Source organism: Cervus elaphus, chromosome 2, assembly GCF_910594005.1.
Source record: "Cervus elaphus chromosome 2, mCerEla1.1, whole genome shotgun sequence".
NCBI classification, from domain to species: domain Eukaryota; kingdom Metazoa; phylum Chordata; class Mammalia; order Artiodactyla; family Cervidae; genus Cervus; species Cervus elaphus.
The window spans coordinates 13,819,711-13,844,068 of NC_057816.1; the positions used below are offsets into that span (position 1 = coordinate 13,819,711).

Consider the following 24,358-nt stretch of genomic DNA (forward strand, 5'->3'; position numbering starts at 1 on the left):
GAGGGGAGTGAAAAAGTTGGTTTAAAGCTCAACATTCAGAAAACTAAGATCATGGCATCTGGTCCCATCACTTTATGGCAAATAGATGGGGAAACAGTGGAAACAGCATCAGATTTTTTGGGGTGGGGGCTCCAAAATCACTGCAGATGGTGGCTGCAGCCATGAAATTAAAAGACGCTTACTCCTTGGAAGGAAAGTTATGACCAACCTAGACAGCATATTAAAAAGCAGAGACATTACTTTGCCAACAAAGTTCTGTCTAGTCAAGGCTATGGTTTTTCCAGTGGTCATGTATGGATGTAAGAGTTGGACTGTGAACAAAGCTGAACACCGAAGAATTGATGCTTTTGAACTGTGGTGTTGGAGAAGACTCTTGAGAGTCTCTTGGACTGCAAGGAGATCCAACCAGTCCATCCTAAAGGAGATCAGTCCTGGGTGTTCATTGGAAGAACTGATGCTGAAGCTGAAACTCCAGTACTTTGGCCACCTCATGCGAAGAGTTGACTCGTTGGAAAAGACCCTGATGCTGGGATGTATTGGGGGCAGGAGGAAAAGGGGATGACAGAGGATGAGATGGCTGGATGGCATCACCGACTTGATGGACATAAGTGGTAAACTCCAGGAGTTGGTGATGGACAGGGAGGCCTGGTGTGATGCGATTCATGGGGTCGCAAAGAGTCAGACACGACTGAGTGACTGAACTGAACTGAACCTCTCTGGGGCTGCTTGAAAGACTGGCCTCTGTGTTACCTAATTCAGATCTGAGGCAGAAAGAAGCAGCTGGCACTGCTCAGAAAACTATGGATGTGCTGTTGTCAGGGACAAAGGATTACAGATGGAGACACACCATCAACAATCTAAGGCCTTAAGGAGAAACTGAGGTGAGACTCTGTACTGTCAAGACATTTACAAGCAACTGTGTATGTGAGGTGATTGAAAAGCCACACACAGGCCCAGGCAAGACGCATGCTCCAAGAAGACCCTAAGCTTTTTCCATGGGATGGTCCAGAGACTCAGAGTGTGCCTGGCTAATCACTTAAGGATTTCCCCCAGCACAAAGCCATTCTGCACTGGGAGAGGTGGTCATTTTTACACATGTTCAGTTTTCAACCAAAGAAAATCATCAGCATACGAAGAAAAAGTAAAACATTTGAAGGAAAAAATAATGGCAGAAACCATCGCCAGAGAAATACAGGCATTGGATATAAGACAAAGACTTCAGACAATTATTTTTTTTAGTACTAGGTTGACCAATGTGAAAATTACTGGCTCTAGGAGTTACTGATTAACTTCCAGATAGACATGTAAATAAGGTATGTGTTTCTATGAGGATCTTCTTTGATCCTTCATGTATTGCAGGTAGAATTATTTTTGAACAATGCTCCACAGAGAAAATTAGTTATTAACTTATTTGTTTCTTCACTCATTTACTTCCTCCTGCTAGGCCACAGCCTGGTTAAATGGTTAAAATAGAGAACAGAACAGAGAGAGTTTGTGCTCTTTAGTTTCTGAGAATACCTGTTCATTCTATTCTGTTTGGCAGAAAAGTCTGTCACCTGTCATGCATTGTCATCTGACATGCGAATTCCTTCTAAAACAAGCCTGCGGGCTTTCGGTTCTTCCTTAAAAGAAATAAATGGATGGGGGAGAAAAATTCAGAGGCAATACCCCATCTTTAATTATTTGGAATAATTGAAGTGGAAGAAAGTTTCTGTTGGTGAAAAGTCTAATTATTCTATAATTTCTGGAGGACTATATTTTATTTAAGTTTAAAAGAACTAACTGGATTGACTGTTAAAAGAATATGGATTGCAGATGTCCTGTAACATCTGCAATGAATATATAATTTGTTAAGATATTTTTATAATTTTAAAAATAATTTATGTATTGTATAGATGAAGCACAAGCTGGAATCAAGATTTCTGGGAGAAATATCAGTAACTTCAGATATGCAGATGACACCACTCTTATGGCAGAAAGTGAAGAAGAACTAAAGAGCTTCTTGATGAAAGTGAAAGAAGAGAGTGAAAAACTTGACTTAAAACTCAACATTCAGAAGACTAAGATCATAGCAACTGGTCCCATCACTTCATGGCAAATAGATGGGGAAAAAATGGAAACAGTGACAGATTTTATTTTGGGGGACTCCAAAATCACTGCAGATGGTGACTGCAGCCATGAAATTCAAAGACACTTGCTCCTTGGAAGAAAAGCTATGACCAATCTAGATAGTATATTAAAAAGCAGAGACATTACTTTGCCAACATAGGTGCATTTTTTTCTAGTAGTAGTGTATAGATGTGAGAGTTGGACTACAAAGAAAGCTGAGCACCAAAGAACTGATGCTTTTGAACTGTGGTGTTGGAGATGACTCCTGAGAGTCCCTTGGACTGCAAGGAGATCAAATCAGTCCATCCTAAAAGAAATCAGTCCTGAATATTCATTGGAAGGACTGATGCTGAAGCTGAAACTCCAATACTTTGGCCACCTGATGCAAAGCACTTACTCATTTGAAAAGACCCTGATGCTGGGAAAGATTGAAGGCAGGGGGAAGAAGGGGAAGACAGAGGATGAGATGATTGGATGGCATCACCAACTCAATGAACATAAGTTTGAGTAAACTCCAGGAGCTGGTGATGGACAGGGAGGCCTGGCATGCTGCAGTCCATGGGGTTGCAAAGAGTCGGACACGACTGAGTGACTGAACTGAACTGACAATTTTAAAAATAATTTATGTATTGTATGGAAAGTACTGAAAATACAAAACCAGTACAAAGAAACAAAGCATATGACCCCAGTACTCTGCTTCTTTTAAAAATTAATTTTCACTGGAGCGTAGTTGCTTTATAGTGTTGTGTTAGTTTCTGTTCTACAGCAAAGTGAATCAGCCACACGTGTACACATGTGCCTCTCTTTTTGGATTTCCTTCCCATTTACGTCACCACAGACCACTGAGTCGAGGTCCCTGTGCTACACAGCAGGTTCTCTTAGTTGTCTGATTTATATGTAGTATCAACAGTGTATCTGTGTCAATCCCGTCTGCCAGTTTCTCTCAGACCCCTCTTCCCTCTTGGTGTCCACATGTCTACATCTGTGCAGACACAACTGCCTTTGACACCAGTCCACATCCTTCATCTGATTCTTGGACCTGTGTCTTGGAATTCAGAATTTCTCAAATTTTATTCATTACAATTTTTTAAAAAAATTTAAATCATGAAAGTATGATAACATATTTACAGGGGACTTGGAAAATACAGAACAAACTTACATATAATTTCACTTATATTACAATTTTTTTTTACAATTATTTTTAAGTAGATAAATTAACATTTTTAGTTGGAGTTTCAATATCAAACTCTCAAAAATTAATAGAATGAATAGACAGAAAAGTAGAAGGATATAGTATACCTGAAAAGCATTCTGAACCAATTTAACATAATTAAGATTTATACAATTTTCACACAATAGCAGGATACAAATTCTATTCATGTTCCCATAGACTACAAACCAGGAGACATTGGAATATATCCAGGGACATCAAACAAGGTGCAAAAACTTCATGGTCTAAAAGTATTGAAATCATACAGAGTCTGTTCTCTTGTCATTGTGTAATAATGTTGGAAATCAGTATCAAAATATATCTGAAAATAACCCACATATTTTCAGGTGCAATGTGACATTTACCAAAAGAGAGCTTTGACTTAGCCATTGAAAACCTCAGTGAAGTTAGAAGACTGGAAAAGCACAGAGGGTGATTGCAAAGAAGAAAGCAATTAAGTGAGATGAATTTCTCAAATTTTAGTAAGGAAATTCAATGTTTATACCAAAATTTGGTTTGATTTGGTATTGAGACATAAATGAAATATAACAGTCTATTAGTTTCAGGTGTATAACATAATGATTTAATATATGTATATATTGCAAAATCATCACCACAATAACGCTAGCTAACATCCATCATCAGAGTTGTATTTTTTCTTATGATGAGAACTTTTAAGATCTTAATTTTCAAATATACTATACAGTACTGTTAGCTGTAGTTACCATGGTGCCCGTTACATCACCAGTGTACATTACATCATCAGGACATATTTATTTTACAACTGGAAGGACATTGGACCACCTTTACTCATTTCTCCATTGCCCCTGGCAACCAGCAATCTGTTCTCTGTATCCATGAGAAAACAGTCATCTAAAATATTCTTAGAGAGCTAAAGGAAAGCCTGGGAAAAGAGCTAAGGAGAGTCAGGAAGCAACATATGAGCACAATGAGAATAGAGACAGAAATTATGTAAAGGAACCAAAGAGGAATTCTGAATCTGAAAAGTACAATAAGGTTTCCCCCACTCCCTGAAAGCAGAGCATTTCTGTGAAACTTTTTCATAAGCCAAAGTGACATAAAGTGAAGAAACAATTACCTTAGGTTACATATTGCTAATGGATACACACAATAAATCAGGATAAAGCACAGATGCTCACATACACAGTTCAAAACTATGGTGGCTTAATGCTGAGATGCTGAGTGTAGTTCCTGGAGAAGTACTGTCTCTATAATAGCTCACTGCAAAACAAATGCTGAAGGCTATTTTCACTTTTTTTCTGTAAAAGTGAATATTCTCTTCTGATTTCTTTTGGTTAGTAATAACAGTTACTAATATTGGTCTTTTGTAAAAGTGAAATGACATAAAGCTAACTTTCAAAAAGTGTGAGATACCTGTAACTAAATTGAAAAATTAGCTAGAGGGGTTCAACAGCAAATTTGAACAGGAAAAAAAGAATCAATGAACCCAAAGATAGGACATTGGCAATTATTAAGCCTGATGAGCAGAAAGTAAAAAAGAATAAAGAAAAGTGAACAGAGTTTAAGAAACTTATAGAACCTCATCAAGTAGACCAAAATATGCATTATGGAAGTCCTGGAAGTAGAAGAGAAAAAGGATCAGAGAGCTTATTTGAATAATAGCTGAAAACTCCTCATATTTAAGGAAAGACATGAATCTGAATTCAAAAAACTCAATGAGTTCCAAGTAGGATAGAACGAAAAAGACCCACGCTGAGACACATTATAATTAATCTGTTGAAAGACAAAGAGAAAAATCTTGAATCAGCAAGAGGAAAGTTACTCATTGTATATTAAAGAATACCCAGTAAGATTATCAGCCAAATTTCTTATTGGAAAACTTGGAGGCCAGAAGTCAATGGGATGATATATTTAAAGTACTGAGAGGAAAAAAAAAAAAGCTATCAGGTGAGAATTCTATATTCAGCAACACTGTCCTTCAAAAATAAGGGAGATAGTAAGGCATTCTCAGATAAGCAAAAACAAGGAATTCATTACCACTGGTTGTGCCCTACATGTGATGTTGCAGGGATTCCTTCAGGCTGAAGTGCAAGGATGTTATAAAGCTACTCACAGCCCCAGGAAGATAAGGGAAATACATGGAGAAAGTCTATGTTAACTAGTATACAAGATATAAAGATGTAATTTTTGGCATCGATAGCATAAAGTTGGGGGCAAATAGAATTGTAAAGGAGTAGAGTTTTTTGTATGTCACTGAAGTTAAGCTGGTATCAATTCAAAATAGATTGTTATAACTTTAGAATGGTGATATAAATCCCCATGGTGGCCATGAACAAAACACATGTAGAATATACACAAAAGGGAATGGAAAGGAAATCAAAACATGTCACTACCAAAAAAAAAAAAAATCAACTAAATACAAAGGAAGGCAGTAATAGAGGGACCAAAAAAAGGCTATAATACATACAGAAAACAAACAGCAAAACGGCATAAGTAAATCTTTCCCTGTTAATAATTACTTTAAATGTAAATAGCTTAAATTTCCCAATCAAAAGGCATACACTGGCCTGGCAGAATGGATAAAAAGAAAAAAGCATGATCTACTTTTATGCTGCCTATAAGAAATTAAGATCTAAGGACACAGATTGAATGTGAAAGATGGAAAAAGATATTCTATACAAATAGTAACAAAATGATAACTGAGGTGGCTATACAAATACCAGATAAAATATACTTTAAGTCAAAAACTACTGTAAGAGATAAAGAAGGACATTATATATTGATAAATGGGTCAATTCACCAGGAAAATGTAACAAATATAAACATATATGCAACAGGAATCAGAGTCCAAATACATGAAGCAAATATTGAAAGAACTGAAGGAAGAAAAAGCAACTCTGTAATAATAGTAGAAGACTCAATACCCTACTTTAAGTAACCAGACAGAAGACCAATAACGAAATGGAAGACTTGAACAAACCTAGAAACCAGTTGGACCTAACAGACACATACAGAGCACTCCACCCAACAACAGCACGATACACATTTCTCTCAATTGCACAAGGAACAATGTCCAGGACAGGCCCCCAAACAAGTCTTAATAGAGTTTTAAAAAGACTGAAATCATACGAAGTATCTTTTCCAACCACAGTGGAATGAAATTAGAAATCAATAGCAGAAGGAAAACTCAAAAATCCACAAATATGTGGAAATTAAACAGCATACTTTTCAACAACCAATGAGTCAAAAAAGAAATCACAAGGGAAATTGGGAAAATACCTTGAGACAAGTGAAAATGAAAACACGACATACCAGAACTTATGGGATGCAGTGAAAGCAGTGTTAAGAGGGAAATTTATAGCTGTAAATGCTATGGAAAGGTCTCTAATGAACAACCTAACTTTATACTCTAAGTGTCTAGAAAAAATGATACTGGCTGACAGTTTATGTTCCAAGGCCTCAGAGACCATGCTTCCTGGATGGTATGACCCACACTGACTTCAGATGTTCCCTCGGTGTTTCAACATCTGTAGCTCCAAACTTTCTCCAGCCCACGCGTCCATATTTTGCAAGATATTTTAACATGAGTGTTATGTTCAGCACATCCCAAAATGAACTCTCCACCTTCTCCAGGAAACTTGGCTTTGCCTCTATGGTTCAAATCCTAAGTCTTCTCTGGTTCCTTTCTCTCTCTGGCCACCCCCTACCCCACTCACGTTGGAGACAGTGTCTCCACTGCTTTACTCCATCTGTCTCCTTGTAAAGCCAGAGTTTTCACAAAATAGAGCTAACTGGATTCATCCTGAGTACAAAAAGGAGCAAGCACCATCGTGTCCCCTTCTCTGATTTTATCTCCTTAATTTCAAACTGTTGTTGAGCACCTCCTATTGGTCAAACCAAGATAAAATCACTTTACTGTCCTCAAGGAGATGTCAGTTTCTTTGGGGTGAAGTCAAGTTAGAGAAACAAAAAGCCAAGTGATGAGACTGACATGTGTAAGATGCTGCAGGGACACAGAGGAGAAAATGTCAGTCAAGACTGGTGAGCAGAGAAGGTCTTACGATAGGTGATATTTGAGCTGAGTCCTGGAGGATTCATTGGAGCAAAGTGGATCAGAGGGGTGGCATATTGATGGAAAGGATAGAGAATGCACGGGCTTGGCACTGTTTAAAGGAACTCTGCCTAATTCTGTATGACTCCCACTTTTATAACAGCCGCAACACGTTATTACTACAACAGCCCTGTGAGGCAGGGAGCACTGTTATCCCCATTTTACAGATGAAGGATTTGAGGAGAAAAGAGATTAAGTGACCAGCCTATGGCTTCTCTGAGCTTCTCAGCTCAGAGAAGCTGAGTTTTCAATCTAGGAGGAGGGGATGGATATTCACTTTGAAGCCCAATGCTCTGAGCAGAAAAGACAAATCTCTTGACACTTAAATCAAAGAGCTCTGCTGAAACATTGCATTTCCTCTTGTGACCCAAAACAAACTCAGACCTGAAGCTACATTTTTACCACCTCCCCTACCCCCATGCTTAACAAGACACAGTATCTTGTTTCTAAGGGGGAAAGACATGCTTATAAACAGGACTGCAAAGGCATCTTAAGACAACAAATCACTCATAAAAAAGGGAACATTCTGATGAGTAAAGTGTAAATGAATCAGAAACATATGGATTCAATCTACTTTAAAACGCCCAGTGGAGTTCTGAGCGAAGGGTAAAACCCTTGGAGGAGGTTATACTGGGGGATTTTTCCAAACCCAGGGCTATTAGTTCTGGCCAGGCCCAGAGATAGGCTGGTAGCTGGATCTCTGAGGAAACCAGCAGAAAGAGAGCTTGAGAAAGGTAGGAGGGTCACTTTATCTCAAATCTTCAAGTCCAGACTTGGAAATTTTCAAAGCCACATGCCTCCTAGAAACACCTTTCCTGAACATCTCATTCTGGCCCTGGGCTGGGACACTGAGTCCAGCCAGCCAATGATTTCTCTTTAGAAACTCCAGCTTGTCCAACTTCAGGAGGGTGTAGAGGCTGGACCAAAACCCTTCATCTTTCACAAAGGTTTTCTCCCTTTTACTGTGAACCTTGTCCAGGCCATGGCCTTGAAAGAGGAAGTAAGGGCCATGGTTCCCTTTGGCAGCATCAGATAAGAAATGAATATGCACAGAAATACTGAACGCGTTCCACTAAACAGGAAACAACATAAGCAAAAGAAGCATGCAGATTCATCAGTCTGCATGGGTTACATCAGCCATGAAAATAAACATAGGACTAAAGAGTCCAGGCTGGCTTAATAGAAACCAGGCAATGAGCAGGTGTGTGTCCCTCGGCATAATCATCTTGGGGGCGCCCTGTGCCTTTCCTGGGGTCCCAAGTGGGATGGAAGTTCAACCACAGGGAGCATGGTGGGCTCAGGGTCGCCCGGGATTTGCTCTGTTTCTTTACCCTCTGGGTGCCTGCTTCCAGATGAGAACCCAGCCTGCTCTGTTGCTGATTTTTTTCATTCTCACAGTGGCGTTGCTATGGTAACAGGCCTTTCTCATCCACGGCTGATCGAATCAAGTTTTGGGGGGAGTACTAAGAAGAATGAGCAAGTGGAACAGTATTCTCCCCAAATGCTGCCTGAAATTGACATCGTCTGTTTTCACAGCCCAGCCTCCCCCTCCCACGGCCACACACCCAGGCAGCCACACTCCCTGACTGCTGACCGCTCACCACTGGACTGGCTGCAGTCAGGGGCTGTGCTGAGAAGAAAGGCACCCTAGGGCCCCCGCATCCGTGTCATCAGCTTTCATACTCAGATGGGCCTCATCGAGGCTCTGGGTCACTCCCTGTCAGTGCCATCGAGCTAACACAGGATGCTCTGGGTGAGGCTGGTGGGGGAGCTGGGTCTCAAGGGAATTTTCTATGCCTCTGGAAGTCCCCATTGTCACCCCCTCCCCAAGACAGGCTTTCTTTTCTCTTGTTGATGCCTGAGGTCTGTCATCTTAGAGATTTATTTCTTTAGTGGAAGACTGATTCTTAAGACCACTGATGAGACCTTGTATGTGCATCTTAACATCAAAAGATGGAGGACGGGAGGGAAGCTGTGGTAACAGGCTGGAGCTGGGGGAGGCAGGGGTAGCAGGAGTGAGGTTGAGAACCTTGGAGACACCCTGCACTTGCTTCCCTGCCCCCACCCCTGGCTGTTGTAGGAGGAAAACAGGGCGCTCCAGAGCGCTGAGAGCCCCCCTGCCCCTCTCCACAATGCCCGTCCCCAGTCAAGGTGTATTTGCTGTGAGGCCGCTGAGTGCCAGGCACGGCTCTAGACCCTGGGAAAGCAGGAGCTGCAGGGACCCTATGCTGCTCAGAGGATCCGGGAGCAGCTGGAGCCTGGGAACTGAAAGGGACCACCGCTGTCCCTGTCACCCCTCCCTAGGCCCTTCCAGCTCCAGATCCTTCTTCAGCTGGTCCTGCCTTGGCAGGGAGAACCTGAGCTGTCTGAGGAGTTTCTTTAGACGCAGTGATGAGCTTCACGGAGTACAGAGCCTGAAGGGATGGCCTGGGGTGACCACAGCCAAGAAGGGAATGCATAGGCGAATGTATGCCCCCCGGCGATGTTACACCCTGCACAGGTGCAGGGCCTAGGCTGGATCTGACCCCGCCTCCCAGAGGACAGAGGCTGCTGGAATCCAGTTACTCATCCCAGGTATCCCGAGTCTCCGAATCCACAGGACTGAGCGGATGCCTCTGGACCTGGAGCGCTGTTGGCCGACGTTCTCAGTCACCTGTGGATGGACAGAAAGGTGAAGAGAGGGAGAGAGAGCTGGGGTGGGGGTGCAACAGAAGGGATGGAATTGGTGGTGGGCTTCTTGCCCAGCTTACCCATCTGTTTCTCCACTGAAAGTGAAAGTGAAGTCGCTCAGTCGTGTCTGACTCTTCGTGACCCCATGGACTGTAGCCCACCAGGCTCCTCCATCCATGGGATTTCCCAGGCAAGAATACTGGAGTGGGTTGCCATTTCCTTCTCCAGGAGGTCTTCCCAACCCAGGGATTGAACCGGGTCTCCCACATTGTAGGCAGACGCTTTACTCTCTGAGCCACCAGGGAAGTCGTTTCTCCATTACTGCCCTGTAAATAAATTTTTCAGGACCATTTTTCTAGATTCCATATATATGCATTAGAATACAATATTTATCTTTCTCTTTCTGACTTACTTCACTCTGTATAATAGGTTCTAGTTTCATCCACCTCATCAGAACTGACTCAAATGCATTCATTTTTATGGCTGAGTAATATTCCATTGTGTATATGTACCACAACTTCTTTATCCATTCATCTGTCGATGACATTTAGGTTGCTTCCATGTTCTAGCTATTGTAAATAGTGCTGCAATGAAGAATGGGATACATGTGTCTTTTTCAGTTTTGGTTTCCTCAGGGTATATGCCTAGGAGTGCAGGGTCCTATGGTGGTTTTATTCTTAGTTTTTTAAGGAGTCTCCATACCATCTTCCATAGTGTCTGCATCAACTTACATTCCCACCAACAGTGCAAGAGCATTCCCTTTTCTCCACACCCTCTCCAGCATTTATTGTTTGTAGACTTTTTGATGAGGGCCATTCTAACTGGTGTGAGGTGATATTTCATTGCAGTTTTGATTTGCATTTCTCTAATAATGAGTGATGTTGAGCATCTTTTCATGCATTTGTTAGCCATCTGTATGTCTTCTTTTGAGAAATGTCTGTTTAGGTGGCAGGTAGGTTTTTTACCACTGAGCTGTCTGGGCTTCCTCTAGAGTCAAGGAGCCCAAAGCTAAGACCATGGGCATCTGTCTGACAGTGTGGTGCCACCTGGATTCCATCCATTCCACCAATACCTGCCATGTGCCTCAAAACAGTAGCAAATCAGCCAAACACTGTTCTAAACACAGCAGTCTCATAACGCAGGCGCTCTCACTGCGTCCATTTAACAGGTGAGCACACTGAGGCCCAGAGAGGGCAGTTATCTCTCCTGAGTCCCAGGGCTGAGCAACAGAGCAGGGGTATGAACCCACACTGTCGGGCTGAAGGCTGCACCCCCTGGACCATCAAGCTAGTCTGGCCACTTGGACAAAGCTCCATGCTGGGTTACACGAGGGAATACAAATAAATAAGTGGTGTGGTCATGGCCCTTGAGGGCTTGACCGTTGCCAAGACTGAAGCAGTCTTCCCAGACTGGCCTGACGGGCCCGCTGCCTGGGCTGGATTCCCCACACTCTGCGTACGGCTTCGGGCCTCTGCACTTCAGGGACACCATCAAACCCCCACAGCAACTGAAATCCCACCTCAGCAGCCTCCACCTATTCTTCCAGACAGGCTGCCTCCCCTGCCCAGAGCATGATTCTGGAGTAACAGAAAGGACTCGGCGGTCCTTGCCAAGCTTCATGACAAAGATGCTGTGTGAAGCCGGAGGACGCGGCTGAGTCGGGCCTGCTGCCTGGGCTCCGGCCTCAGTCAGCGGTGAACCAGGTCAGGGCGCCGGGTGACAGGACGCGCCGCATCGGCCGAGCCCGCCAGGCCCTGCTCAGCCAGCAAGGTCACCCTCAGCCATCCACTCACAAATGGGCCACTTGGCACTTCAGACGCCCTGACTACGCTCGCCTGCGGGACTGGAGGATGGGGTCTGGCGTTTGGTCCAGACTCTATGCCCCTGGGACTCCAGAGGCCATGAAGTATGTCGTAAGTTAGCAAAAGCCAAAGACAGGGTTTCATCAAGGGCTTGAGGATTAAGGCTGCAATCAAGGTTGCGTCAAACAGGGCTCAAAGGAGCCTGATGCCATGGTGACAGAGACATAAAAGAGGGTCCCTGGGCACAGGATTCCTTCTGGAGCTCTGAGCTCGCTCATGGGGCTGTTAGAAGCTGATGCAGGATGCTGAAGCAAGAGCCCTGTCTCCTTCCTGAGGGACCATTAAAAACCAACTGCACTTGGAGACGGGGTGGGTAGGGGTGGATATGTGAACAGGTTCTGTCTGCCTTGCTCTTCATTTGTGGCTCTGGGGTCACTGAGTCTCTTTCCAAAGAGTCAGTGTCTCTCCTTTCCCATGGTGGGTGGGCAGCCACATCACTGGGGTGCCAGGGGCCCTAGGGGCAGCTTGTCACAGCACCTTGACCAAGGAAATGCTGCCTGGAAAAAATGCAGTGGTTGAACCAATGCAGGCACAATGTCCATGAGCAGGAGGAATGTGATAAACCAAGGGAGACAGGAAGGATGCCCCCTTCCCTTCCTGTAGCCTGACTTGGTTTTGAAAACCTCCAAGGGGGCTCACGTCTCTTCCAGGAAGGAAAGCAGGCTTCACCAAGGCAAGGCTCCCCTGGCACAGCGCCTTTACCCCTGGCACCCAGAGCTGAAACGGCCTCCAGCATCGGGCTCCAGGGTCAAGATCACTAATGCCATTACCCACCCCCTGCCCCCACCCCTGCCCTTCCCTTCAGTGCCCACCTGTGCCTCACAGGAAAGGCTTAGAACTTGGGCAGGTGGCTGCTTAGGTTCTGGCAGGTTCCAGGTGGTGGCAGCCACGTGTGGGATCCAGCCCCGCATGCAGCCCTGGGGACAGGAACTTACTACAAGCCATGTGGAAAACTGAAGGCCGTATTCTGCCCACAGTGATACACACCCCCTGCTTCCCTCCTCCATCATCCCATCAAACCACCGTCACCTCCTCTTCACACCACTCCAACCTCTCCCTGTTCCCTCTTCCTCCCCTCCCTGTCTCTCCCCTAGCTCACAATCCAGAAACCTCATCTACAAACTGCCCTGGACATTCCTCTCAGACACAAGTTCCAAAGACAGTCAAACAAGAAGAAGAAAAATGGTGGAAGAACAGTGTATTGATTTGGGGTCACCAGCTGATATCCTTTGGCCCCTGCCTGATTTGGGAAGGATCCCAAATAAATGCTCATGGGCTGGACCTCATGGGGACAGAAAGGCTGCTGGGGCTATGCCCATCATACAGCTATCCCTGGCAATGATGACAACTCCAAGGCATCCCAGTGCCATCTGTTGTTGAACCGAACGAGCTGCCTTGACCAGCAAAGTGGACAGATTCAGTTTTTATTTTTCCTCTCTGGAGAAAAAAGGGAAAGGAATTCTGGCCATGGTGACATCTAGACTCTGCAAACGTCAGGCCCAGGTCTATCTATGCATGGAAGTCACTCCTCAGGCCTCGCTTCATCACACCCACCTCTGGAGATAACACCATAATAAAGCATTAGCGACTGGCTCTGCTCTTCTGACTGATACGGGGCAACTTTCTTTTTAAGACTTTTGTGCTCTGTTGGTGCCAAATCATTAGAGACTCTGCCTGTGAGGCGGGCTGAGGCGGCTGTCTCTGGAGAGGCTCCATCAATCCGTGCCCCTGGTGGGCAGCAGCTGTCCGAGGCTCGGTTGCAGGGGCGGGGGGGCAACACTTCACTCACCCGGGCCCAGCAGGGAACTTGGCCTTGGCTCTGGGGCTCAGGTGCACCCTGCAGGGAGGTGCCTGACAGCACCATGGGGAGGGGGAGGCAACGGAGGGGGATGCCACCCTGGAAGCCCAAGGGGCATCTGCTCCCGGCTCTTAGGAGGGACGAGGGATGGCAGAGGCGCATCTTCAGAGGGAGAGAACAGCACTGGGCCTGAAATATTCTGAAATCTTTGGGGGAAAGGGCTGGAAAGGAATATTCAGGACAGCCGTGTCCTGTTCTCTTCCCTTTCAAGTCTTTCATGTTGCTGGAAGCACTTCAGAGGGTGAAAATGGAAGGAACAGGAAGCTCGTGGATGGGTGTGGGGAAGGGTAGGGAGGCAGAATTAGGGGTCAGGGAGACAACAAGTCTGAACATCAGGAGGAAGGAGAGGACACAGAAGAGAGAGAGAAAGCCAAGGCAAAGGGGAGTCAGGAGGCAGAAAATAAAGAACAGGATGTTCTGAGGGGTGAGAGCTTGAAAACACAGATAAATTAAGAAGGTAAATTATACCACAACATAAAATAAAAGTTACAAACTTCCCTGGTGGTCTAGTGGCTAAAACTGCACACTCCCAATGCAGGATGCCCAGGTTCAATCCCTGGTTGGGGAATTGTTGCAACTAAAGATCAAAAGCACAACTAAGACTCAGTACAGCCAAATAAATAAATATTTTTTAAAAATAAAAAAAAAATAAATTTTAAAAAAAGGATGAATGAAGAAGAGAGGGACTGCTTTCCTTCTTTTTGAAGACTGAGTAACGTTCCCCTGTGTGCACATTTCACATTTTCTTTATCCACCTGTCTGTAGCTGGACATTGGGTGCCATTTGCAACAACTTGGGTGAACTCGGAGGACATTGTGCTCAGTGAAATGAGCCAGACTGCTGCTGCTGCTGTTGTTGAGTCGCTCAGTCGTGTCCACCTCTTTGTGACCCTGCGGACTATAGCCCACTAGGCTCCTCTGTCCATGGAATTCTCCAGGCAAGAGTCCTGGTGAGCTGCCATCCCCTACTCCAGGGGGATTCTTCCAACCCAGGGATTGAACCCCAGTCTCCTGCTTGGCAGGCAGATTTCTTACCACTGAGCTGCCTGGGAAGTTCAATAGGCCAGACACCAGAGGGGAAATACTGTACAATGCCCCTTGTATGAGGAATCTCAAATAGTCACATAAGCAGAAAGTAGAACAGTGGTTACTGGAGAAGGAGGAGGGGGAAGTGAGGAGCTGCTGATCAGTGGGTATAAAGTTTCAGTTGTGCAGTCACTCAGTCATGTCTGCCTCTTTGCCACCCCCTGGACTGCATGTAGCATGCCAGGATCCTCTGTCCATGGGATTTCCCAGGCAAGAATTATTGGAATGGGTTGCCAGGCCCTCCTCCAGGGAAAGTTTCAGTTATACAAGATGAATTAGTTCTAGAGATCTGCTGTGCCATGTAGGGCTTGCTTATGGTCAACAAAACTGTGTTGTACACTTAAAACTTTGTTCAGGGAGTAGGTCTCATGTTAACTTGTCAGTACGCACACAATCATCAAACAGAGGGAGGCAATGACGGTGTGTCCCAGACAGTGGGTGGAGATGATGGTATGTCAGTTACTCTGAAATCGGGGTGATGGTATCACGGGTGCAGGCTTGTGTCCAAACTCATGAAACTGCATTCATTAAACACATGCAGTTTACCGTATATCAACTACACTTCAATCAAGCTGTTAAAGAGAAGAAGGAAGGGACTGTGATTAGGGAAGGGCTGGGTCTTTGGAGAGAAAGGTTAAAAAATGTCAGCTCTTCCTAAAACTCAGACACATTCCCGGATGAATATTTTCCGTATCCATGAACTTTGCCCCCCTTCTTCGGTCTCAGTTGCTAGAGAGTTTAAAAGTCAAACTTTTTGTTGTTGTTCAGTCGCCCAGTTGTGTCCAGCTCTTTGAAACCCCAAGGACTGTAGCCCATCAGGCTTCCCTGTCCTTCACTATTTCCTGGAGTTTGCTCAGATTTATGTCCATTGAGTCAGTGATGCTATCTAACCATCTTGCCCTCTTTTGCCCCCTTCTCCTCCTGCCCTCCGTATTTCCCAGTATTGGGATCTTTTCCAATGAGTCAGCTCTTTGCATCAGGTAGTCAAAGTACTGGAGCTTTAGCTTCAGCATCAGTACTTCCAAAGAATATTTGGGGTTGATTTCCTTTAGGATGGACTGGTTTGAGCTCCTTGCTGTCCAAGGAACTCATAAGAGTTTAAAAGTCAAACTTACTGCCTAAGTTTTGTGATCTGTTCAGATTAGGTGAGTGAAAATATCTCCATCTGTTTCTCTGAGAAAGTCCCAGTTGTGTGATGCTCAGATTGTCTCTAACCACACGGCTCCCTAGCTTCAGCCAGCGTTAGCCCTTCAGGAAGAGGGGAACCTCAAAACTTGAGTAAAGGGCAAAGGATACCCTCAAAGACCCAGGAGGAAACATTCTCCTGATCCTTCTCATCTCTGGAAGGGAAAAAGGTGTGTTCCACAGCAATCAGATACAGCTTGGTAGGAAGCAGGCTCCAGAGACGAGGATGCCCTGGGACAGGCAGGTCGCGATGGGGCAGCCGTCCAGACACAGTAACCAGAGCAACCAGTCGGCCAGTTAGGGGTTTTGCAGTTGTTTTATCGCTTTGGTTTATTTTTATTTACCTGATAGTTTAGTTGGTACCATGAGAGCAGGTAGGGATTTCCTAATGTCCCAAAGGCTATGCAGTGAGAAGTCGGTTGCTCTCTTCCAGCTACGGCCCCCTCCCCTTCCTCCCCCAGGCAAGTGCTGACAACAGATCCCCTGAAAGGAGATTGTGAGGTTCTCTAACAGCCTTGACAAGGGACCCTGGCCCATTCCAGAGATAGAGTTCGAAAGACTCCTCCATGGGAGTGACACTAGAGCTGAGAGGCGAAGGACAAGCAGGGATTTGTGGTGAAAGAAAGAACTGCATGTGCAAAGGCCCAGTGGTGAGTGTGGTCACAGCACTTTGGAGCAGAGGGCAAGCAGGTAGGGTGGCCTCTTCTGGGAGAGTGAGGTGGGGGCTGGCAGGAGCCGTGGGCAGGGGTGGCAGGGCTCCCCAAGTCGTCTTAGAGTTGTGACCTTTATCCATGTAATCGTGTGTGCTAAGTTGCTTCAGTCGTGTCTGACTCTTTGTGACTCCATGGACTGTAGCCTGCCAGGCTCCTCGGTCCATGGAGTTCTCCAGGTAAGAATACTGGAGTGGGTAGCCATTTCCTTCCCTAGGAGATCTTCTCAACCCAGGGATCAAACCTGCATCTCCTGCCACTCCTGCATTGCAGTCGGGTTCTTTCCTGCCAAGCCTCCGGGGATGCCTGACCTTTATCCACAGATTTAAGCCCTGAGAGTTTGGAGAGTATATGTGACAGATCCAGTTAATGTTTTGAAAACATAATCACAGTTGCTCCTATGCAGAGAAGAGCAAGGAGCCAGCACGGAGGAGGGCAGAGGTGGTACTGGAAGAGACTGTACAGTTAGGAGATTGCACAGGAAGCCTCGGCGGCCCTGCTCCTCGCCTGTTCAGCATCCCCTTTGCGTTCAGCCTCAGGCGTGGGGGACACTCCATGGTGGTCTCTGCCTCACACACACAGCCTGGCCTCAAGTGCACCTTTGCCCTGCAGTGACCTCAATGCTGGGGAAGCTGTTGGGGCACCTGTAGGAATGACCCAAACTGTAGGAGAGTCTGTGCTTCCAGGAGCAGTCCTCAGCCAGTGGAGAAGGGGAGACGATGGATAAACCCCCCTCCTGGGCCATCAGGCTCTACTCTCCAGGTCCCATGGTGGTGACCCCACTTATACACTTGTCTATGAACATTCCTTCTCCCCCCATCTGCCTGTCCCTCCTTTCTGATTCCTGGGACTGCTCCTAAATAAGCGATCCTCACAGAAGTCCTTGTGGGCTCTGCCTTATCTGTGTATTCCAAGTAAGAAGGAGGCACCTGCAGGTAAGACAGGATGGGAGCTTGGACTAAAGTGGCAGCTGTGGGAATGGACAGATTGAAGAGCTGTTCGGATGGTGAAATTAAGTGTCCAATGCAGCCACGTTCTCCAGCACCGCTGTCTCTTCTATTCCCTTGACATTTGGTGCGGCCCATCTAGGCTCACAGCTTGCGGTGAGTCTAGGATAGAGGTGTTTCACAACTGTGCAAATGGCCACAATGTATGGAGGCAGAACTCAACAGCCATTGCAAGATGAAGCTTACAGGAGATGAAGATGGTATTTCCGGCAGTCCTTAATTCAGTTCAGTTCAGTCACTCAATCGTTTCCTACTCTTTGTGACCCCATGGACTGCAGCACGCCAGGCTTCCCTGTCCATGACCAACTCCCCGAGTTTGCTCCAACTCATGTCCATTGTGTCGGTGATGCCATCCAACCATCTCATCCTCTGTCATCCCTTTCTCCTCCTGCCATTTGTCTATCCCAGCATCAGGGTCTTTTCTATTGAGTCAGTTCTTCCCATCTTCCCATCAGGTGGCCAAAGTATTGGAGCTTCAGCTTCAGCATCAGTCCTTCCAATGAATACTCAGGACTGATTTCCTTTAGGATGGACTGGTTTGATTGTCCTTAATTGGTTGAATTTAAAGTGGGGTCTTTGGGGCCTCCCCGGTGGCTCATTGGTAAAGAATCTGCCTGCCAATGCAAGAGACATGGGTTTGATCCCTGATCTGGGAAGATCCCACATGCCTCACACAACCAAGCCTGCGCACCACAACTGCTGAGCCTGTGCTCTAGAGCTCGGGAACCACAGCTATTGAGGCCCCGTTCTATGACTACCGAAGCCCTTGCACCCTAGAGCTTGTGCTCTGCAAGAGAAGCCGATGCAATGAGAAGCCTGCACACCACAATGAGAGAATAGTCCCCGTTGGCCACAAGTAGAGAAAAGCCAAAGCAGCAAGGAAGACCCAGCGCAGCCCAAAATAAGTAAACAAATAAACAAAACTATAAAATGGGGCCTTTGGCAGGCATTGCTGGCTTGAGCATCTTCTTCGGACAAGATGCAGGGCCTCTGTAGCAGAGAGAGAAGCAACAGGAGGACGTGGAGGAGGGGTGACGGCTGCTCACCCAATGACGAAGAAGAAATGGAGACTCAGGGAGAGAGGTCGTCTTCCCAGGGCCCCGAGCAGTGCCTGATAGAACCAGTACGCACATCGCGGTCCAAATGGCTCCAAAGGCTGGCTTTTAACAGTGATCTCCTTTTCAACTTCCCTCTGCTCCAAAGCAGGGCAGGAGCCCTGCCAAAGTCCAGCCACAGCCATCTCTATTTATGCTGGCTCATTGGACCAGCTGATTGTCAGATTCTGTTACTCGGTAGAAGAGGCTCAAGATTTTTTTCCCATGAAGGGCTTATTTTAAATATTTTAAGGATAGAATAAGCTTACATCATAATTATAAAAATTACTTACAGAATTAACAGGTTTATATTGTTTATACTTCCAAATGTAGAGAACAGGGTATTGTCTACACATTGAATTGTGTGCATGCGAAGTCATTTCAGTTGTCTGACTCTTTGCAACCCTGTGGACTGGAACCTGCCAGGCTCCTCTGTTCATGGGATTCTCCAGGCAAGAATACTGGAGTGGGTTGCCATGCCCTCCTCCAGGGGAATCATCCCAACCCAGGGATAGAACCCAGGTCTCCCGCACTGCAGGTGGATTCTTTCCTGTCTGAGCCACCAGAGAAGCCCAAGAATACTGGAGTGGGTGGTTTATCCCTTCTCCAGGGGATCTTCCTGACCCAGGAATCGAACCAGGGCCTCCTGCATTGCAGGCAGTTTCTTTACCAGCTAAGCTGCTATGGGGCTTCAAGAAAGGAGAAGGATTCCAACATGGGAGATGCAAAGGGATGGTTTGCTGCCTAACAAACTGCTCTAACACTCATTGGTTCAGAAGACACCTACCTGTTGTCTCGCGCAACCTGTGAGGGGCTGAGCAGTTCTTCTGTCTGGGGTTGGCTCAGCAGTGCTGGGATATCTAGGGGAGCCTGGCTTACCCGTCTGGGATGGCTGAGATGGAGAGGATGTCTTGTCCTCCAGTTGTGGTCCAGCCTCCCTCTCCTGGTGGAAAAAAGTTTCGGATCAGCTAGATAGAGGAAAAGCCCTGATGCACACACGCTTTCCCAGCCCCTCCATGTGTCGTGTTTGCTCATATTCCACTGGCCAAAACAAGCCCATGATTCAAAGGGTGGAGAGACTCGCTCCCCTCTGCTGGGCACCAGCACGTTGCAACGAGACATGCTTAGCAGGACTGGATGAGCATGTAGTTTGTTTTGTTTTCCATCAGTCAGGATCAGAGGAAGCCTTACAGAAAGCAGGGGCCTCAAGAAGTGGCTGGGGCTGGGCATTGTAGCTGATCTCCCACAGGTGTTGAAAACCCACAGAGGTGAGAGAGGAAGGTCTGTGACGACCTGCCAGTGCTCCATCTGGGCTAGGGAGAGGGTTGGGAAAGAAAGCTGGAGCTAAATCAGGAAGGGAAGGAGTGATGTCTTTCAGAGCTGGGATGGCAGCCAATGGCTGACTAAGAGGATGATCTCCACTTGCAGGGCAATGCCCCTCTCAGAAAGCATGCTCCATCACATGCCGGGCGCCACAGTTCTCTTGCTCCTGGAACCTGAGGGGCAAGCAAAGGACCTGGGGTAGCCAGTCTCCAGGCTGCCAAAGCTAAGGTGGCCGGAAAAGGTGGGCTGGGGAATGAGGCATGAGTGGCAGAGGTGAGATGAAGGGCCATTGAGGTTAAATCAAAGCTGGGGAACCCAGAGCGGGGTCCCAATTAGCCATGTGGGAGCTAAGGACAAGGAAACCAGCTGGAGAGACAGGAAACAGCATTTCGTACAGGTAAAAATTGACCCAATGAGGGAAGACCAGTCCCTGGAGCAGCCTCAGGTCTCGGTGACCTTCCCATCCTCATGTGGGTTTACAAGTAACTCTTTTTCTCTGCAGGGGTTGAATACGTCTGTCCCATATCACGTGATGGGTGGTCCTCTCCTTAAGTCCCTGTTTAGAACATCAGTTGGAATAAAATTTTGAAAAGAGGCAGGGCACCCGGGAATAGGAGAATGTGGTGGTCAGATTGCAAAGCAGGGTGAATGTTCATGACCGCAGTTGTTTTATTTTTTAAGTATAATTTGTTTATTTATTTGTTTATTTTTGGCAGTGCTGGGTCTTCGTTGCTGTGTGGGCTTTTCTCTAGTTGTGGTCTGTGGGCTTCTCATTGCAGTGGCTTCTCCTGTTACAGAGTACAGGCTTTTGAGCACGTGGGCTTCAGTAGTTGCAGCTCCCCGACTCTAGACCACAGGCTCGGCAGTTATGGCTCACGAGCTTGGCTGGTCTGTGGCATGTGGGATCAACCTGGTCCAGGGATCGAACCTGTGTCTCCTGCATTGGCCGGCAGATTCTTTACTTCTGAGGCACCAGGGGAACCCAGGACTCGGGAGCTGCTCTTTTACTACCTCCCCTAGCAACTAGACATACCATAAAGTGAAAACAGAAGCCATCATATTTTCAGAAAATTTCTGGGATTAGGTAAAGTCTTAAAAGCTTCAAGAATGTTAGTTTGTAGCTTATTATTTCTTTCAGAAAATGTGTCAGTTCTCACTCTAGGTGCCAAAGAAGCCAGAAGCCATATCTCACTCTGTCTTATTCCTTCTGGAATTTACCCCGTACATCTCAGCAGTGGCACAGGAAACCAGAAGTCACACAATAGGCCTCACCCCTCACAGCCCCACGGGGTACAAAAATCCCCATTCTATTTGAAATCCAATTATTCTGCTTTTATGTCAACTCCTCTGCTGTAAATGAGCACCAGCCCATCTGCCAGAGCACAGAATGACAGACATGATGTGGTGTGCCAACAGCTCATGCTCCTCTTTTGTGAGATCAACACTTGTAACACTGTAGTCAGTCCACTGCCAGACTGCTAACCTTGGCTTGTTGGAAACAGACACATCAACCAGGAGACATCATTTGTCAGATACCGACCCAGCCTCTTCTGGACATGAGTTGGTCCTTACAGAGAAAGCTGCTAGGAACGGGAGCTTGAGTTGCATCTTGGGCTGAATAGGCACCTGCCCAGGTCACCATAAATACTGCTCCTTTTGAAAAAACACCACGCTGAATCCCACCACAAAGTGTGTGATGTTTGTGGGTTAACATCATGGCCCATGAATCTTCCAGGAGAATTCAGGGTGCTCGAGTCCGGCCAAATGTTACCGTCAAAGCCTTTTCTAGTCTATTTGTGGCTACAGAACTGTCTTCTCTTTTGAGAACCCAGAATGCTGACAGCAAGGGCCAGCTCCCACTTCAAAGGCAGAGTTCAAAGCAGATGCTTCTCTGGATTTGAGTGCCAGTGGGAGGGGGAGTCTGTCACAGGCTGGCCTTCATGCACATTCCACCCCATCCCTGTCTTACCTTCACTGCAAGCTCAGAAACCACCGCTGTCCCCCGACTGGTCTCCTTACACACCAGGGGGACTCTGAGGGCCTCAGACCAGACAAATCTGGAGAGTGTCCCTGATGCCACGGCTCTGCTTCCCCTCAAGCTACGTCTTGGTTTGGGCCATGACTTTCTTCCCTCAGTATATCAGGCGCTCGACTACAGCTGAGAGGTGACTCTGTGAAGCTTCCTGATGCCAGCGCTGCTGGAAAAGCACGTCTCCATGGCAACCACAGGGCTACTTCACCCAACAACATTCAGATGTGACCGACCACTGAGCAATTATTTTTTTCAATGTAGAGGAAGCATTAGCTCAGTCTACAGAGCCAAGGGGGTTTTGCCTTTTTTGTTTGTTTGTTTTTATGTTATATCCTTCTCCTCAGAGTTTTTGGCATAACGTTATATGTTTGGGGAGCATTTTGTATATAGACAGCTTTCTCCCTCGTGCCTCAGCACACAGAGACAGTTTTGCTACGAAAATAAGACGGCTTCTTCTAGGGAGACGTGCCATTATTCATCTCTGCTCTAGTCACTGCCTATTGCCAAAGGGTTGTTTTCATGTTCTGAATTCAGAATTCCTCTTTCCTCACAGCCGCAGCAGGGTCTGGTCCACTTGGCACTTGATGCGGTTTGTTCATGGGAAACCCAGGTGCTTGGGGTGGGTGAGGAAGTAACTGCTGTCACGGTGACCTTTCACCTACCCCCCAGACTGGACTGGTTAACTCAGGGCACCCACGTGCTCTGCACTTCTCCACTCCATCAACCTTCTGGGGATCAGCATCATTGGGAATGACATCTTCTGTCTCTCCGGGCTCCCCTAAGTGCTAACTTAATTGTCAGAAAACAATGGAGAAAAAAGATGTCATCCCTTACATCATTGGTTCTCAACATGGGGGAGAGGAGGGATTTCATCCCCTGGGAACAACTGGGCAATGCCTGGGAGTGTTTTTGGCTGCAGGAGTGGGAGGGAGGTGCCCAAGGTATCTAGTGGGTAGAGGTGGGTAGGTGCAGCAATAAACATCCTGCAATGCACAGGACCGCCCTCCCGCCAACAATAAACGATCCAACCCAAAATGTCACTAGTGCTGCAGCTGAGAAGGCCTGGAAATCCAGAAAGGTGTGGCCTCAGAGCAGTTTGGATCTCTAATATTATTAATGGGAGGACAAGCAATTTACTCATACTTAGTGAGCAAACACAGTTATTTACTAACTGTACGAACACCTGCCTCCAAATATATTCGCCAGGGAACCCCAGTGCACAGAAGGACTTCTTGTGAATGCAGAGTTTGCAGGGTGTGGGTTCTTCCTAGAAAGCGATTTCTTCTCTGAATTCTGATCTCAGTCTGCGCTGTCTAGCACTGCCTCTCTATTTGTTAAAATTCCTTTCTGCACAATTCATGTGAGCCTAAGTCCTTTCTTTAAGCTCTAACCGATTAGACTTGGGAAAAAGTAGCTCGTTTCCTTAAGAGCCATAATCTTACCTCCAATCTCTCTCTCTCTGGAAGTTTTAGGACAGATGGAAACAGGGCAACACATGAAGTGATCTTCAGAAGCCATCTCACGGCCATGTCTAAAATCTACTGTTTTTGCTTAACTGGCACTTCTTTGTTATCACTACCTTTCTAGTTATATGTCTTAGATTATTACCTAAGATGTGATGTGTTTGCTAAATAATATGGCCTGCATTTTTATGTGTTCCCTAAAAATAATAGGGCTTCCCTGGTGACTCAGTGGTAAAGAATCTGCCTCCCAATGCAGGAGACCCAGGTTCGATCCCTGGGTAGGGAAGATCCTGTGAAGAAGGAAGTGGCAGCCCACTCCAGTATTCTTGCCTGAAGAATCCCATGGACAGAGGAGCCTGATGTGCTACATGGTCTATGGGGTCATAAAAGAGTCTGACATGACTTAGCAACTAAACAACAACAACAAAAATGGGAATAGCAGGAAGCATGAGAGGAGTTTAGTCCCTGGAATCCACCAGCATGTAAGCCAGTAACAGAAGTGGAACTGGACAAGTTCTCACAGTCAGTTTCCACCACTGGCTTTCTCACCAGGACCACTTTTGTTCCACAGCATGAGTGGCTAAGTCATATCAAAGCAAACTCAGGTCAAGATTACAAACGTCCAGGCCCTCTGAACGTCTTACCTGTTTGCTCACC

General features: G+C 46.3%; 1 long non-coding RNA gene across 1 annotated transcript; it reads right to left on the minus strand.

Annotated features, from left to right (window-relative positions):
• Positions 1–3,343: 3,343 nt before the first annotated feature.
• Positions 3,344–22,346, minus strand: LOC122674530. The gene is made up of 3 exons (XR_006334988.1): positions 22,176–22,346; positions 19,671–19,826; positions 3,344–10,065 (listed from the first exon to the last, which is right to left on the minus strand). It is a non-coding gene; the product is annotated as an uncharacterized LOC122674530 (long non-coding RNA).
• Positions 22,347–24,358: the final 2,012 nt, after the last annotated feature.